Source organism: Portunus trituberculatus, chromosome 42 (assembly GCF_017591435.1).
Source record: "Portunus trituberculatus isolate SZX2019 chromosome 42, ASM1759143v1, whole genome shotgun sequence".
NCBI classification, from domain to species: Eukaryota; Metazoa; Arthropoda; class Malacostraca; order Decapoda; family Portunidae; genus Portunus; species Portunus trituberculatus.
This window is the reverse complement of record NC_059296.1, coordinates 882,501-900,000: the sequence shown is the minus strand read 5'-3', so window position 1 is coordinate 900,000 and position 17,500 is coordinate 882,501. Positions and strand designations below refer to the sequence as shown.

General features: G+C 46.5%; 1 protein-coding gene across 3 annotated transcripts in view; it reads left to right on the top strand.

The window, feature by feature from the left end:
* The window catches only part of LOC123517524, a 91,104-nt gene that overhangs the window by 39,784 nt on the left and 33,820 nt on the right, over positions 1 to 17,500 (top strand). For 2 of the 3 annotated variants that reach the window (XM_045277664.1, XM_045277666.1), the window contains one exon: positions 1,584 to 1,665. The exons of the other annotated variant lie outside the window; for it this stretch is intronic. The gene's annotated coding sequence lies outside the window, so the exon portion shown is untranslated. The remainder of the gene's footprint in view (positions 1 to 1,583; positions 1,666 to 17,500) is intronic. 3 annotated transcript variants of the gene reach the window in all.

The window sequence follows — 17,500 nt, the reverse complement described above, 5'->3', positions numbered from 1 at the left end:
GTGTCAAGGGCAGTGGTGTGGGCAGCGTGAGTCTCTTCAGATAAAACATTACGACGACATGGCCACACAAATCCACTGACATGCCATGTAGAAAGCTCGTAAGGCTGCCAGTTGCTAATAATAAAGAAGAGTAAAGTAGGCAATTCTAGTAAAAGTGTTTGAGGAGATTAATAATTCACGACTCACAAGACAGTTCCCGGCACACTTGGGGCTGCCATTGCCTGCCATGGCCGGCCATATCGGCCCACCACTCCAGTAGTTCTCTCGCGTCGTATGGCTCTGGCGAGTCTCTTCACGTCCACTTGGGTAAGGCAGATGAGCCTTCGCCGGCAGCCGATCCTCAGTATTGATCAGCCTGAAGATTTTCTGCTAGAGCAAGTTTTAATTTCGCGGCTCTGCAGGATTATGGTCGCTCTCTGTTTACTTTGGCGGGCGGTGGTGGACCAGCCCTTCTCTACTCCCTTCCCGCTCTGCGCCCGTCCTTGCCCATCCCGCACCCTTCCTCGTCCAGACCCTCTGGTCTGCATGTGCCTTTCACACACACACACACACACACACACACACACACACACACACACACACACACACACACACACACACACACACCATATCTGGCACCCTCCACAGCTCATGCACATCCACCCAGCCTGTGCTTTCCAAAATTGCGTGCACATCAGCTGCCCCTCGCAGCACTCACTCTGCGCACCCTTCACACCTCACCCCGCATGGCCTCTTAACCGACATGTCCCGCTGCTGTAACCATTCTAATGCAGCAAATGTGAAAGGCAGAGTTCCTGGCAGTACACCTCAATGGTCTTCCATGCAACACCTTCGCCTGAATATGTGCTCCACGCGAAATTATGGAGGAACAATGTTTACTGTAATAATGATTGTGTCATAATTCAAGCAAGGAGCTTATTAAAAATTAAATGCCCTCGTACAGATATAACATTTCTGAAGTCGGTAAATGCACATGCTCTAATACAAAAAAAATTCCCCTCGTGATGAGGTTTGTCTTTGGGAGGAGGGAGGACAAAGTCTCCCTGGTTATAAAGTTCACACAACTTTCAGTGTTGATCGCGGAACTTCAACATTACTGAAGTGGAAGTCAGAGATCCGTGGATTTCTCTGTTGAAAAGCAAAATAATGTATGTGTTTTTTCTTGGTGGCGCGGCGGGTTCGGTGACACAGCCAGTGAAGTGTGTCGATGGCTGGGGTCACGGGCTGGATCTAGGGGCCATCTTGCCCAGCGGGACCATTGCTGGGCCATTCAGTGCCGCGGGCTTCTGACATTTTAAACCTTGAAACATTTTTGTAGAAAATATATAGTCTACGGTGAGGGGAATGCAAAACGAATTGTTAAATCCCTCCATGGCCAGGCTTAGGTTTTCTTTTAACTTTCGAAAGATGTCAGTTTTCATGTCATTTTAATTTTATTTTTAGTAGATTATAATGTAGTGAGGAAGTGTTTGGCAAACTTGTGTAAGATGAGGCGCCTCTCTTCGTACCCACGTTAAGTAGCATAATTAGCTAGTTTTCCCGTCCTAGCCAGTACTGTGTCCTCACCGTGTCCTCATCCGCAGGTCGTCGGCAGCGTCACCTCGAGCGGCCTCGGTTGGTGCTTGATGTAGATGGTCGCCCCGCTGTCCGCGACACCGCACCCAGGTGAATCCCTCTTACTACGCCACCAGGGAAGGGCGGGGCAGGAAAAGACCGGATGATGAGAGAAATTCCCTTTTACGTAAATGGGAGGGAGTGTTGGCAGACTCTTTCGACACGCCAACAAAAGTGATGGTGTTTTTATTCCACTTCCGTCATGCCTCCGTCCCTTCCCGCTGTTGTTTTCTCACCTTTGTGCTGACTTTTCCTCACCTACCCCGTAACTCAACCATCCCCCTCCCCCTCTCCCTTCCCCAACGCCCAACAGCCACTCCTGTGCCCGTTGCCCGTGCCGCCTTGCTTGGTGCGGCGGCTGGCAGGGGCGGCGGCGGACGGCCGCTATACGGAACCCAGCAGTCAATACTCAGCCCAAACTTGGACAAAACTTCTGTGAATTCATGTCAACAAACTTTGGGGTTATCTAAGCCTGAGTTATTATGGCTTCTTTCTATATTTACTTTCCCATGATATTGGTCTTTGGTGATAGCTTAGATGGAAAAGTTGATGATGGGTTTCAATAGATAAGAGTCAGAAATATTTTCCGAACAAGTATTCATTGAAAAGAGAAAGAGAGAGAGAGAGAGAGAGAGAGAGAAGGAATGGTGTGTGTGTGTGTGTGTGTGTGTGTGTGTGTGTGTGTGTGTGTGTGTGTGTGTGTGTGTGTGTGTGCGCGTGTGCGTGTGTGTGTACGTTCCTGCATGTGTACCCGCTCGAATGGATTCATAATGTGTGCCTACATGCCTTTGAATGAGTTGCTTGGAATAAATCACAAATGCAGGCCCTCACATCATTCATGACGGCTTTTCCTCGAAGTTGAGTGAGTCGCCAGCACACCTTGGCACCACCTGCGCCGCGCGTGTGGTGGCGGGGCGGCCTGCTAATGTTGTGTTTGTCATGTAATAGGATACTCTGACGCCTGTTGGATTGTCTTGCTATGATCCTCCTTGAAACTAGGACCCAGACTACAGTTTTATCAGTCTGTCACTTTCTTATCTTTTATAAATTAAGTTAGTCCATATACTGTTCACAAGCACTCTCTCTCTCTCTCTCTCTCTCTCTCTCTCTCTCTCTCTCTCTCTCTCTCTCTCTCTCTCTCTCTCTCTCTCTCTCTCTGTCAGATCATGGTATGTTTTCACAGTAAAAAAGAAACTAATGTCTTGAAAGCAAATTGAAGAAAAAATAAAAACAGCTTCTGCCGTCAGCCGCTTCGAAACAACAACAAAAAAAAAAAAAAAAGCCATGGAAGAGATTATCAAAAGTTGGGCCATTGTGGTTTGCGAAGCGTCCTGATGCTCTCCCCCTGAAAGAGTTGGTTACCGGGATTAGCAAATGCAAAGAGGTGAGGGAACGAAGACGCTCGTTCAATACGCATTAGTTTTATGAAGCGGGAAAGCAAGGAAGGAGGGTGTATAGGCAAATTAGGCATGCATTACACACGCTTAACCCTTTCTTTACGATATACAACTATTCAAACCACTGGAAGCAATGTGTGTTGTCTCTATAAGCATCTTACAACCACTTCCAAATTTTACATTGACTTGAAATTGCTAAATCTGTTCTTTTTACATACCTCTTTTTTGACGTGCCTCTAAAGACGTCATGCAATGTTTTTAGAGCTGTGATTTGTTGTGCATCGCAGTGAAAGGCTTAAAAGAATGAGATAGAGGAAAAACAGGAGAACCCGAGCCTCTGTGTAGTGTTGAAGAATGAGGACACTGCAGGGGAGGAGTTGATGAGATGCCAGCTCTTGACTTCACGCTGTTTCAAAGGACACTTCAGAGCCGTCCTTCTCAAGTAGCCATAGTTGCGATAAACTGATAAATACACAACTCTGAACTTTATAGAGTTTAAGATGCGAGATTTTCAGGAAGGACTGGAACGGGAAGTCTTGTAAGGGTTGTTTATGAATTAAATGTATATATGTTTTAAGGAGAGCGCCCAAATTTAATGTAAACTTCATCAACTGAGTGAAAAGAGGGCACACACACACACACACACACACACACACACACACACACACACACCGTAAAGGGATAGGTGAGTTCTTTTTATAGATCCATCGCTTTGCACAATGGAAATTTTGACCTGTTGCAATACAAAATACATTCCTCAGCCGAACCTGATGTGCCAAAAGGTTTTGATAATGAAATACACAATTTTATTCTTTGTGGCAGCTCGAATATTTATACCGTATTTATATGAGGTTATTATGTATATGCCGGATAAAAAGAAAAAAAAGAGAGCAGACTGAAATAACTGAGAGGTTGACTTTAGTAGGCATTTGGATAATATTAAAAAAAAAGTCCATAAGTCAGGCATTCAACGTGGCATTTTAAAGGCGAGCGGGACATGGGGATGTAAACAATCTTCCGCCAAAAAGAGGAAGTGGGTGTTCACAGAAATTTTAAAAGTTTGACCAGGCGAGGTACAAGCACGGAAGCACAGTTATTAAAGACGATAGCGGGCACTCGATCAGGACCACAGACCCGCCAAAAGGTCAAGGTCGGAAGGCACGCAGAACATCAAACGGAGAGGATTTCCCGCTGATACAATTATATGAAAAGCTAGCTAACAGAGAGAGAGAGAGAGAGAGAGAGTCAGAAAAATGAAAACCATAGAATTTAGAAATATGGAGCAGTGCAGTAATCCGATCCAGGTTGAAGAGGTTTGGCGGGAAAATGAAAAAAAATGTGGGGAAATATTCTTACCTATGTGCCGGACACCACGAGCGAGGCCGGCTGGAACTGGCAAGATTTAATGTATTCTATTGATAGCAGACTCTTTGGGGAAGCCATGGAATTGACCTGGCGCCATTCCAGACAGAAATATAAAGAGTATGAGCTTCCAGAGATAACAACCATCAGATTTTTCTCTTCTTTTTTTTTCATAAAGTTGTGAAGCACCGATGTCATTTCCCCCGTATTCAGGTGGACCGATGATAGGTTTTTTTCTTTTATTTATCTATTTATTTTTATTTTTTTATTTTTTTTTTTTTTTTTTTTTTTTTTTTTTTTTTTTTGATGGCCGCAGTAATCTGGCCCCAGCACGTGCTCTGTTTGGTCACAGTGTTATTGAAGTTATTTGAAATCATTCGAATGTATACAGTAGATGCGTAGGTATTAGGGTTACAGAGAGAGAGAGAGAGAGACAGACAGACAGACAGACAGACAGACAGACAGACACACAGTCACACAGTACATATGGAGACCAAGTACCAAGCAGGCCACTTCCTAGTCTATACTGAGGGTGCCTGGCGAGGTAGTGTCGTGTCGTGTCATGTCGTGTGAGGGTGGAGGCACAACACATCATTATTTCTCACGCACACCTTCATTAATGTACACCTTTGGCCTTCTGTGTAATTGTTAATGCCAAATTTTATCTGATCCTTGTTAGTGGCACTGTGATCAGCAGGAGTGTTGAGAAAATTCAGAGTAAGAAGCACTTTCATGAATATATTTAGCCATCAAGATCATTAAGGACGGACACACAGAACTTAAGCAACACCAGTGGAGAAAACGAGTTACTCTTGATAGTTCACCACCAGAGATCGAATCAGTATTAGCCTTTAAACCCCTTCAGTACCAGGACGCGTTTCCATATTCACTCTGCTTATTATTTGGTGGTTTTATACAGCTTCAGAGATTTATGTTGGGGATCAAAATAGTGAAGACTGTGGCCATTAATCTTCTGACCTCCATAGACCCTTGCTAATGTCAATAGAATGGTCTTATCGTACACAAATCTCAAGGTAAAAATGTGTCCCTGTACTGAAGGGGTTAAATGCCGCTGCGTTTAGTAATGACTGTTAATCGTATTACGCATCCTGTACACCTTGCATTACGTATACACCTGTGGGCAATCCGAGTCTCTGAAATGACTAGTATTAGATGGCGGCGGGGGACCATCATCACGCACACAAATGATACGATATGTTGCTGAAGACGCTCCTCGCCCTGTTAGCAGCCACCCGCCACTATCACTACACCGCTAGAGTTAAGGTCCTAATTTAACTTTTAAAAGATATAGACAAACTTAAGGCTAGTCCCCGCCGCTGAGTTAATGCCGTAATTAGGGTGAGAAAGAGGAAGTAAGGCTTCTGTAACCTCTTTTAAACGCTCCCGCTCCGCCCCTCAGCCCCTTTAAAATCCTCTTACATTTTTTTTTTTTTTTTTTTTACCTTTTCATATACTCCTTTGAAATACGCAAGTTCTCAGGAAACTAATTACAGCTTCTACTTTCTATACAGCAACATCTGGCTTGGACGTATGTTAGTCAGCTTTGCCTCCTTTTAAATGTATAAATTGATCCCCATACTCCCATACGAAAACCTTTTGAAACCCCCCTGATGCACCGCAAGTGTGCCATAACTGAGCTCCCTTTTCCATCTGTTCTCTCAAACACATCAGCGTTCAGTTATAGTATTTATTGTTGGTGTAGTGCGAGGCCCGTCACAGTTGTTGGCTTTTATGGCGCACACTTCCCTTCTGTATGGCAAAGCGGCACTAATCACCTTGACATTATTCCACCGACACTCACCTTTTTAATATTAAGCACCAACTTTTCATCCCTACCGTGCCCCGTGACGTGCAGGGGTCACTGGCACCGCCTTTCCTTCCTTGTGGCGAGCAAACTATACCCACATATATTGTGATACGTTCTGATTCAGGGAGCGTTCAGTAAACATGAGGATGGAAAGCCTTGCCTAAACACGGCCTCGTCTCCTGGGCGATGCTTCCCTTGTCCTGACGCCAAACAGAACACCAGCAGCTGTCGCCCCACCCTCAGAGGCGCTGGGGAGGGTGGAGTGTTTACGTCACCATCATTTTGTTGTTTGTGTTAACGTCCATCACCGCCTGCTTATGATGAGTCCTTCGTCTTGGGGTCTGGGCTATGTTTATGAGTGACATTAGTGCCACCCTGAGTGTGTGGCTCCTGTGCTGGTGCCACCCCGCGTGTGTGGCTCTTGTATTGGTGTTAGTGGGATTACCAGGAGACTGCCCTTACCACTGGCCACGCAGGCTGCGATATACAGCCACAGGTAAACTACGTGTGCTAGATAAAGATACAAAGGAACGAGGCTGTTCACCCACTGCTCCCTCGGGTGCTCGTATCGGCAGGGAAAGAGAAAAGAATACCGCATCCTCTGGCCAAAGGGAAACATTGGACATTTTATAGTTTGGAGGGAAATTAGACGGAGGAAAGGACTTTGAACACCGCATCTGGCTAAAGGGAAAGTGGGCATATTTTTTAGTTAATTGTGGAATTAGAGGAAATGGCACCGTGAAGCATCTGCTGAAAAGGAAAATATGAGCACTGTATCGTAAACAGTGAAATAAAACTATGCATACCAAATCAAACGAAGGAATGAAACTGTAATGGAAAAAAAAAACTATACATTTGCCGAACCTAACCTACACTAACCAAATCCAACGGAAGAGTTCAATAAGATATGAAAACTAAAAATAAGAAAATAACAACAATACATCAGAGCATCGTAAAGAGAGAGAGAGAGAGAGAGAGAGAGAGAGAGAGAGAGAGAGAGAGAGAGAGATCATACTGTTATATTTACCCATTACTCTTCTGCACCTGAGGGAAAAACAGAAGGAAGACTAATGAAATAATACCCTTTTACATACAGTGTTTGTATTATCGCCACTGACAAAAGGCGTGAGATTCCTGAGCTCTCCGATGTTGCAGGGATTCCACTTCGCTTTAAAAGTGTTACGAACCATTGTACTAAATCTGTTTATTTTTACTATCACGCCATTACGTCTTGTCACTGGGAGAAGATGAATGAATGAAGGGAGGGAGAGGGACAACAAACAGAGAAGACATAAAACTGTAACAGAACAAAGAGGGGAAGGAAGCGAGGAGTGAACGGCGTGCTGAGTGCTGAGTGCTGAAGCTGCGCACGGGAAGATAAAGAAAACGATAAAAAAGATAGACAAAATAGAAAATGGGGAACGTGGACCATTCTCTCTCTCTCTCTCTCTCTCTCTCTCTCTCTCTCTCTCTCTCTCTCTCTCTCTCTCTCTCTCTCTCTCTCTCTCTCTCTCTCTCTCTCTCTCAGGGCAAATACAACATTACCCCTTACCCTTGCTTTTCCTCCACCGCCGGATGTGACGCAGCCAGCCTCCCTCCCCACCGCCTCGCGTCACAGCCTTCCTTAAATCTGCCAGCGGATCCCAGACGTAACGAGGCTTCGAGACACAGCCGGTGCACGGAACGTAATTGGAGATGGAGATATTTAGAGAGATAATAGACAAGAGGATACGAGATACCCACTGGCTTTTCAAATATTAAATGAGTCCCGCTGGAGAGAGAGAGAGAGAGAGAGAGAGAGAGAGAGAGAGACTAGCATACATTTTCGTCAATGCATCACGTAAAAAGAAGTAAAAACAAGACTCGATGATGAAAGCAAGCGGGATAGTGAGTCGGAAGAAGAGGAGGAGGAGGAAGAGAAAGAAGAGGAGGAAAAGAATTAAAAGAGAAGGAAGAAAGAAGAGGAAGAAGAGGATAATATGATAGTTATAGTGAAGGTGGAAAGAGGAGGAGGAGGAGGAGGAGGAAGATGAAGAGGTGAAACAGAGGAAACTAAGAAAGAAGTGTGGAGCTGAACATGGTGCGAGCAGGAAGGCAAGCAAGAGGAGGAGGAAGCAGAGGCCTTGGTGAGGAGTGAAGGAAGGAGGAAGAGGAAGAGGAGGAGGAGGAGGAGGAGGAGGAGGAGGAGGAGGAGGAGAAAGGAGTGAAGGCGGAAGATGGTGTAGAGAAAGAGGATGTACTTAAGAGGAGGAAGTATACAGTATGAGAGAGAGAGAGAGAGAGAGAGAGAGAGAGAGAGAGAGAGAGAGAGAGAGAGAGAGAGAGAGAGAGAGAGACGAAGAAACACCACGTCTAAAGGAAGTGAACGAGGGAAGGAAACACGAACGAACGAAAGAAAGAAAGAAAGAAAGCAAGGAAGGAAGGGGAAGGATAGAGAAAGATGATAATCAAAGGAAGAGTGATAAAAATAAGTAAATAAAGAGATGGAGTGCGAGGGGAGGGTAGTGATGGCAGGCGGAGTGGCATCGTTAGCGTGGTAGTGGTGTAGGGGCGGCCGCGCTGCTCTGGTGGGAAGAAAGCGAAACGGATCAGAGGGAAAGGCAGACCAGAAGAACATACAGGAGGGGAGAATAAAATAGTGATGACGCTGGCTACTAGTGGAAGGATTATAGATTTCTTGGCAGGGCTTGAGGCTGGCGAGGTAGCGGGGTGGCTGGAGGTGTGTTGGGAGAGAGGAGGCACCGCAGAGGCGAAATTGGAAGTTGAAATCCATCGCTCCGTCTCTCCCCCTCCATTGTTTTGTTATAATCACCTCGACAATGGTTAGTTAAAGTGTTATTTCCTCCGGTATTAGTTGTGTTGATGTTAGTAGGAAGCACTTACAAGTTACAAGGCAGGAATAGCAAACGTGAACGGCTCGGAGACGCACCTAATCAAAAACTGAGAGGAAGAGGGAATGGCAAGTGAGGAGGGTAGGAAAGTGTATGTGTGAGAGAGGGAGAGCAGAAAGGAGTAAGTGTGCACCAGATAGGGAAGGAGGGAAGCATTAAGAGAGGCCGCCTTTTCGATTGGGCCATAAAAGTCACTATAAAGATTAGTCCTAAGAGTCGAGCAAATGATATTCTGTAGTGATATTGTAATTAAGCCAAGTTCCGTCTTTCTGGACTCCAGGGGTTCAAGGAGGGATTGACAGATGAAGATGGACTATTACAGCGTGGGCCAAGAAGATTGGTGGTGGAGGGAGGGTGGTGAGGTAGCAGTGAGGGTGCGGGGCGGGGCAGTGCATGGCCCTCCTCTCGTCGTGGCAGGAACACTCACTGATTTATTTCAGGATTGCACTGCAATGGATGCCTACACCCGCAAGAATGTGTGTGTGTGTGTGTGTGTGTGTGTGTGTGTGTGTGTGTGTGTGTGTGTGTGTGTGTGTGTGTGTTACTAGTTATGTATGTATATATGCATGCATATGATAGGCGTGGGAGGACAACAACGTTATTGATGGTGATCGCTTACCATTGTGTCGGTTGCCGTGGCAGTGATCTTATGTCCAGCGATTACCGTACATTGGAGTTCTGCCTTCGGATCGCTCACTTTCCCTCACAGACGTGATTTCTTGCCCCATAAAAGCAGTATCCCGACACAAAGTGTCTGAGTTTCGGATGTGAGGTAATTTACAGGGCTCTTACTTCAGTCCCCAGCCGCGGACTTATGGCGCGGGACGCGTCCGGTGTATCGTCTGTTATTCTTGAACTTCCCGCCGCCGGCGGCTACCAGACCTGCCGCCGATCTCCTCGGAACCGCCGCTGCCGTCGTCGTCGGTGTCGTAGGCGCTGATTTTCTTGTTATTGTTGTTGTTGTTCTTGTTAGTGTAGTCGTTGTCGTTGTTATTGTTGTTTTTGTTATTGTTGCAGCTGCTGCTGTTTCCATCATGCCGTTGTTGCTTTGTGCCAACGCGTGCCACCCTAACTGCATGAGAGCACGTAGTGTTGGGTTTTAGGAATTAATGAGACGCCATGCATTGGGTGAGGCCATGTGTAATCTATGACTCCTGGTGTCATCAGTGATGGGAACCATTCCGTTTGACGAGGCTTTCAGCTGGACGGCCGTGTGATCCTATTCTAATGAATGGATTTAAGGCAATGTGATTTAATTGTAAATAATGAGAACAAATATCATACATCACTAAACAATTATATTTCGGACATAATGGCACTGGTCGATCATATTAACGTTCAAGCATGTGTGATCTTCTTTCTTGTCTGTCATGTTCACGTAATTTTAACTCTTTACTCCTGCATGGCTAAACTTGAACAAAAAGATATACAAATAAACAACACGGCAAGGAATCAGCAGCGGTGGTTCCCTCACCAGTTGTCGGCGCGCGTTGCCTTGTTGTTTGTACTTTCCTTAAGTTCATGTAATAAAACATGAAGTCATGAATCTCATTTTAAGAAATTCAAAATAAACTGAATCAGTGACCGCGAGAGTTATGGCTGAACCTTGCCCTGCCTGGCCACGGGACTGTGACACAGGATGTGTGACAGGGTTCATACAGGATGGCTGCGCTGTAAGGCAACTTTCGGGTTGCAGTGAGATTTTTGTTTACCGCTGCCGGTTGTGCTACCGACCTTTGCTGTGTACACGATGCAGGGGAACACCAATGAATATCTCGAGTGTTACAGTCTCAGTACAACGTAACTCACCTCAGCCTGAATGTGTGATGCTCCGCAAGACCCCAATAACACCCACACCCAAGGCTGCTGCAGCCGCTGACACATACATATAGTTTTGATTTGGTGTCCTCCGTAGATCTAGAATCCAGAGGCAGCTGGAAGCGTTAATAACGGCAAGGTAGCAAACAACCAAAGTTACGAACTTCCCGTGCACGGCTTCCAGGCGCGTCTGTCACGCTGCAGCCTGTCTCCCCGTACAGTTCACGTGGCGATATTAGCACAACTCGGCATCAGCCTCAGCCTCACCTGCAGTCTTGGCAAGAGACACGGCTCCTCTGGGACAAGAACATCCGAGTCAGTTTGATTCTCCAGGGAAGAGAGAACCTCTCTCCTTGTTTACACCCACGCACCAAAGTGTCAGCTTGAGTGACAACATTTTATTTCCTCAAGAAACTCGAGGCTTCAAAGCTTTTTTTCTGGAATATTAAATGTGAGAATATTCTCCGGCCACTTTCTATGTGGTTACCAAATATGCAAGGAGAAGTGGAATGACAGATTGTAATTGAATGCTATGCAAGACAGCCTGCTTGCATGTCGATGCTTTAAGAATCAGACTGACAAATTCGTATTTTCCTTTCATGCTGACCGGTGTTCCCAAGAGCTGCATATAGCAAGGAAATTTATGTACATAAATATTGTGTATGATGAAAGACGAGTGCTGGGAATCCTTGGCAGACCATGACTTTTTTTTACCCCGTCTATTTATCCCTCTTCAAAAGACCAGAGGAAAAGTAATGGAATGTCAGTGTTGGAAGTGAATATTTCATACAAATGGACCGTTTTAAATACCTGAGAAGTGAGATAATTCAAGCCGGCTGTTGCATCAAAGCACTTGCAATGAGGATGATAATAAGTGAACAAGATTTTGGTAAGATGAGAACAGCTTTGAAGGATTCACACACGTCAATAGTATGTAGAAAAAGAGTGATTAGAACATTTGTATGGTTAGTGTTGTTGTATGGTTGTGAGGCGTGGACAATGAATAAAAAGATACAAAGAAGATGGAAATATGGTGCTGGAAAAGAGTGTTGAACATAACGAAATGCAAGAAAACAAATGAGGAAATTGTACAGAGGATGGAGACAGGGAGGTGATGAAGAGCATTAGGGTGAGATGGACTCCTTGGTCATTTTATTAGAAGGAAGCCTTGGAAAACTTAAGTTTGAGTGGCAAGACAGAAGGAACAAGAAGAGGGAAACTTACAAAAAATTATGGGCTACCGGAATGAGTCAGTGTTGGTAGAGTATTATAAAATAACGAGAGAGCAAAGAGAATGCTCTGCCATGGTCGCCTACGTCACCCAGGACACGGCTCCGTAGTAAAAGTAAGGCAATATTCATCTCTAGACTAACTGTCAGTGACACCTCAGTCGCTGCAGAACCCAGGCTGGCTGCCTCAGAAGGAAGGAAACAATACGTTGGTTTAATGTCCGCCTTGGCTTTGTCACCTGGCTTTATGCCTTGTCCTGTCCGTTATGCTGTCCAGGTTGTGTAGGTGAGGCTCATGGCAATGTGAAGGTTGTTATGTCAAGACCCGTTTATTTTTATGAGGTATTCCGTTTATTCCTCTAGTTCGCTCGTTAAGCCGCGATAATCCGGACTTGTCTCCTCTTGTTGTGTGAGGTGATTCTTTCGGTGCCTGCCTGAGTGCTCCTAAGTTTGCTATTTAAAACTTTCGTTAAGTTGCAAGTTTCTGATCCATAAGTTAAGAGTGCTGAACATACTGATTACACATCTTTCTCCTCGGAAAGAGGTAAATTACTTTTCGTGATGATACTTGGCTTACCAGTAATGCTCGTAGGATGCTTGCCCTCCTTCTTAGGCAGGAAATTCTGTAAAATATTCGTCTCGTGCGGAAACAAGAGTAATGTGCAGGAAGCCTCGTGTTTCTTTCACCAACACCGTATCACATTCCCGGCCGGAGCACGCTACGCCCCGCTCCTGTTTGCTACATTCACACAAGTACATTGTAAATGAACGAACTTCTGTAGTTTTATCCCTGCGTGAATTCTCATGCGTCGCTTGTTTTATAACATGCAACTTTTTCTCATCAAGTAACAACATGAAATTTTGGAAATAGGAGTGAATGTTAAAGGTGTCTAGCGGGTAGTGGGTCCCCCACGCCATCCACACAGCCGCCGCTCCCAGCTTGTTTTTCATCCTTCCGCTGTGATTCTTCTCCATGCGGCGGTCTCTTTTCACATCCTCCTCCTCCTCCTCATCCTCCTCCTCCTCCTCCTCCTCCTCCTCCTCCTCCTCCTTTCCCTAATTCTATTCCTTTTCCTCTTCTGCCATTCCATCCAAATGCTCTCTCTCTCTCTCTCTCTCTCTCTCTCTCTCTCTCTCTCTCTCTCTCTCTCTCTCTCTCTCTCTCTCTCTCTCTCTCTCTCTCTCTCTCTCTCTCTCTCTCTCTCTCTCTCTCTCTCTCTCTCTCTCTCTCTCTCTCTCTCTCTCTCTCTCTCTCTCTCTCTCTCTCTCTCTCTCTCTCTCTCTCTCTCTCTCTCTCTCCTATATACATGTTATTCTCATCCCACAGTGCACTGCCGCCACTCCGTCTCAGTATAAACAGAATATGCAAGATTGCGTCATGATTCTTCTTATGAAAGCAGTCTTTGGCAAACTTTAGGAAGAGGAAAAAAAAAGATAATCTCCCGCAAAAAAGGGCTGGGCTGGGATAGGGGTGGGTAAAAAAGTGGGTTTGGTCTATACATTTATGGAGAGGAGGGTGTTGGCGACTCCTTCCTGCCTTCCCCGGGTGCCATCAGGGTGCCTATAAGCCGCCTGTCATTTGCATCATAAAGGCACGCGTCAGAGCCGAGATTCAGGCGGGGATAGTTACAACATTTTTCCCTTCCCCCGCTGCTGGTCCCCTTCGATGACGATGGTGTAATAACTTGCCTGCTTTATGACTGCCGGATTTATGCAGGTGATGCGCGGCTTTTCCTTAACACACGCTTGGTAAAAGTTCCTCACATCGCCGCTGGTTTTTTCTTGACTCTCTCTCTCTCTCTCTCTCTCTCTCTCTCTCTCTCTCTCTCTCTCTCTCTCTCTCTCTCTCTCTCTCTCTCTCTCTCTCTCTCTCTCTCTCTCTCTCTCTCTCTCTCTCTCTCTCTCTCTCTCTCTCTCTCTCTCTCTCTCTCTCTCTCTCTCTCTCTCTCTCTCTCTCTCTCTCTCTCTCTCTCTCTCTCTCTCTCTCTCTCTCTCTCTCTCTCTCTCTCTCTCTCTCTCTCTCTCTCTCTCTCTCTCTCTCTCTCTCTCTCTCTCTCTCTCTCTCTCTCTCTCTCTCTCTCTCTCTCTCTCTCTCTCTCTCTCTCTCTCTCTCTCTCTCTCTCTCTCTCTCTCTCTCTCTCTCTCTCTCTCTCTCTCTCTCTCTCTCTCTCTCTCTCTCTCTCTCTCTCTCTCTCTCTCTCTCTCTCTCTCTCTCTCTCTCTCTCTCTCTCTCTCTCTCTCTCTCTCTCTCTCTCTCTCTCTCTCTCTCTCTCTCAAGTTGAAGGATTAGGTTGGGCCGCGTCAGGCAAGACAGGATGTGCTGGTTAGTGAATGTCTTTTTCAATGGCAGCCTTTTAAACCAATACCTTTTAGTGATGCCTGTCTGCTCACACACACACACACACACACACACACACACACACACACACACACACACACACACACACACACACACACACACACAAGAGGACCGGGGTTCGATTCCCCGGCCGGGTGGAGATATTTGGGTGTGTCTCCTCACGTGTAGCCCCTGTTCACCTAGCAGTGAGTAGGTACGGGATGTAAATCGAGGAGTTGTGACCTTGTTGTCCCGGTGTGTGGTGTGTGCCTGGTCTCAGGCCTATCCGAAGATCGGAAATAATGAGCTCTGAGCTCGTTCCGTAGGGTAACGTCTGGCTGTCTCGTCAGAGACTGCAGCAGATCAAACAGTGAAACACACGCACTCAGACGGCAGGTTCTCAACAGGTGCAGCAGCAGGAATAGTTACATGTACGTAGGTAACACTGCTGTTCGACCACCTGAGCCTCCAATTTCCTGTTCCGAATACTGACTCTCATTCGCCGTCGTTGCTTCCCTCCCGGCCACGCACCGCTGCCGCTGGGAGTCACTTTACACGGCCCTCTTGCTCGCCCTCTAAGATAACATCCCTGGAAAGGAGTGTTCTCGGGGAAGTGGGGCACGGCGAGGTGTCTGGGGAAGAGCCGGCGCGAGGCTAAGAAGCGAGGAGGTGCTGTTGGTGGTTTCGATACTGTATAAGAGGAGGAAGAAGAGGTGAATACTGTGGTGAATGTATCTTAAAAGGCATTCGTTTGGGGAAAAATACACATAGGAACACAGATGAATGGAAAATAATAATATTAGTAACAATCTCTCGTATTTTTCAAATCTCCTCGTTCTTTCATCACGAATATTTCCAAAAGCCTCTCAAATTATTCGTCGTGTTATTGTTGTTGTTTTTTATATGGGTGATGCAGAATTCCTTATTAAACCGACACTAGAACATGACACCCTTGAAAGAACACAGCAACTTTCACTACAACGTTTAGAAAGTGGTTGAGACCAGTTGGCGGTGTGTTTACGAGATAGGGACACGAGCCTTGGTCCTTGAGGCTGTTTGCGTGGTGTGTTTACGTGCGCTCAGTAATTAAAAGTAAGACATGTAGCTGAATAAGAGTGGAGGGAGAAAAATACAGATGCGTAGTTAGAATCTTCTCAGTGTCCACCTCCTGCTCCTTCTTCCTCCTCCTCCTCCTCCTCCTCCTCCTCCTCCTCCTCCTCCTCCTCCTCCTCCTCCTCCTCCTCCTCCTCCCTCCTCCTCCTCCTCCTCCTCATCCTCCTCCTGCCACTTACTTGTTCTTCCTTGTTAACACTCTTGGATCGTAAAGTCTGCTGCGTCGAAGGGACAATCTCGATTCGTAAGATTAATGGTCGGGAGCGCCAATCAGCAACACACACACACACACACACACACACACACACACACACACACACACACACACACACACACACACACACACATTGTTCCCGTTCTCGTGTAGTGTTCCTTGCCTTGCCTTGCCTTGCCTTGCCTTGCCTTGCCTTGCCTTGCCTTGCCTTGTCTTGTCTTGCCTTAATTCTGTTCAATGTTTGCCTCGCCTCTGCCGTGTGTTTATGCAGAGCCGAGAGGTTTATTGTATAATGAGATAAAAATTCCCCGCATATATATCCTTCCCCTCCCCCCCTTTAATAATAAGACGCCCGCCTTCATACTTTGTTTTCCATACCTAGAGTGTATCAGGCTTACTGTGGGAAAAAATGCTTCTCTCTCTCTCTCTCTCTCTCTCTCTCTCTCTCTCTCTCTCTCTCTCTCTCTCTCTCTCTCTCTCTCTCTCTCTCTCTCTCTCTCTCTCTCTCTCTCTCTCTCTCTCTCTCTCTCTCTCTCTCTCTCTCTCTCTCTCTCTCTCTCTCTCTCTCTCTCTCTCTCTCTCTCTCTCTCTCTCTCTCTCTCTCAGGTCATTCAGTAGAGGAGAGGGCTGTGAGAGGTGAGGTGGCTTCTGACTCCACTAATTATTACGCTTTACACTCACTTGGATTATCCCTCCTCCTCTTCCTCTCCCTCCTCTCCTCCTCTCCCCTCTCACTCCTCCCCTCCTCTCCCTCCTCTCCTTCCTCCTCCTCTTCTTCTCCCTTCATCCTTTCAGCACTCCTTGTCTGTTTTCCTCCTGCTTTTATCACTGCTTCCATATTCTCTCTCTCTCTCTCTCTCTCTCTCTCTCTCTCTCTCTCTCTCTCTCTCTCTCTCTCTCTCTCTCTCTCTCTCTCTCTCTCTCTCTCTCTCTCTCTCTCTCTCTCTCTCTCCTCTTCTCCTTGTTCCTCGACACCTTCCTCTCTATCATACTCTCTCTCTTAACCCTTTCATTTGTTCCCTCTCTTCCTCTCCCATTCTTCTCTCCCTTTGCCCCATCACTTGTTACACTTCTCTCTCCTCCTCCTCCTCCTCCTCCTCCTCCTCCTCCTCCTCCTCCTCCTCCTCCTCCTCCTCCTCCTCCTGTCTACCTCCCTCCCTCCTTTCCTCTCCCTACCTCCCTTCATTTGTTATCTTTCCCCCTCTTTCCCTCCCTCCTTCCCTCTCTCTCTTCGTCCGTCCATCGTTTCTCCCAGCACCTCATTCATTTGTACCATGTTCCCTCGCTCCCTCTCTCTTCTCTCACTCTCTCTCTCCCTTCCCCGGATCCTTTGTTCCCATCCCCGAGCCTTAACAAGGATAAAGGTGAAGATGATTGTGTTTTCGCATGAAGGAGTCTACAAGAGTCAATAATTCATGAGGAAGGTAATAACTCTCTGCCCTGCCCTGCCCTGCCCTGCCCTGCCCTGCCCTGCCCTGCCCTGCCCTGCCCTGCCCTGCTCTGCCCTGCTCTACCATACCATACCCTGCGTTTCCCTGTCCTGCCTTGCTCTCCCCTGCTTCTCTGTCACAAGTGTATGTGTGTGTGTTTGTATGTAAAAAATGAGAAATGTGATAGGGAAAGTATGTTGCGGTTGATTAATGAAGTGTTTTTTGTGGGGATTGTGTGTGTGTGTGTGTGTGTGTGTGTGTGTGTG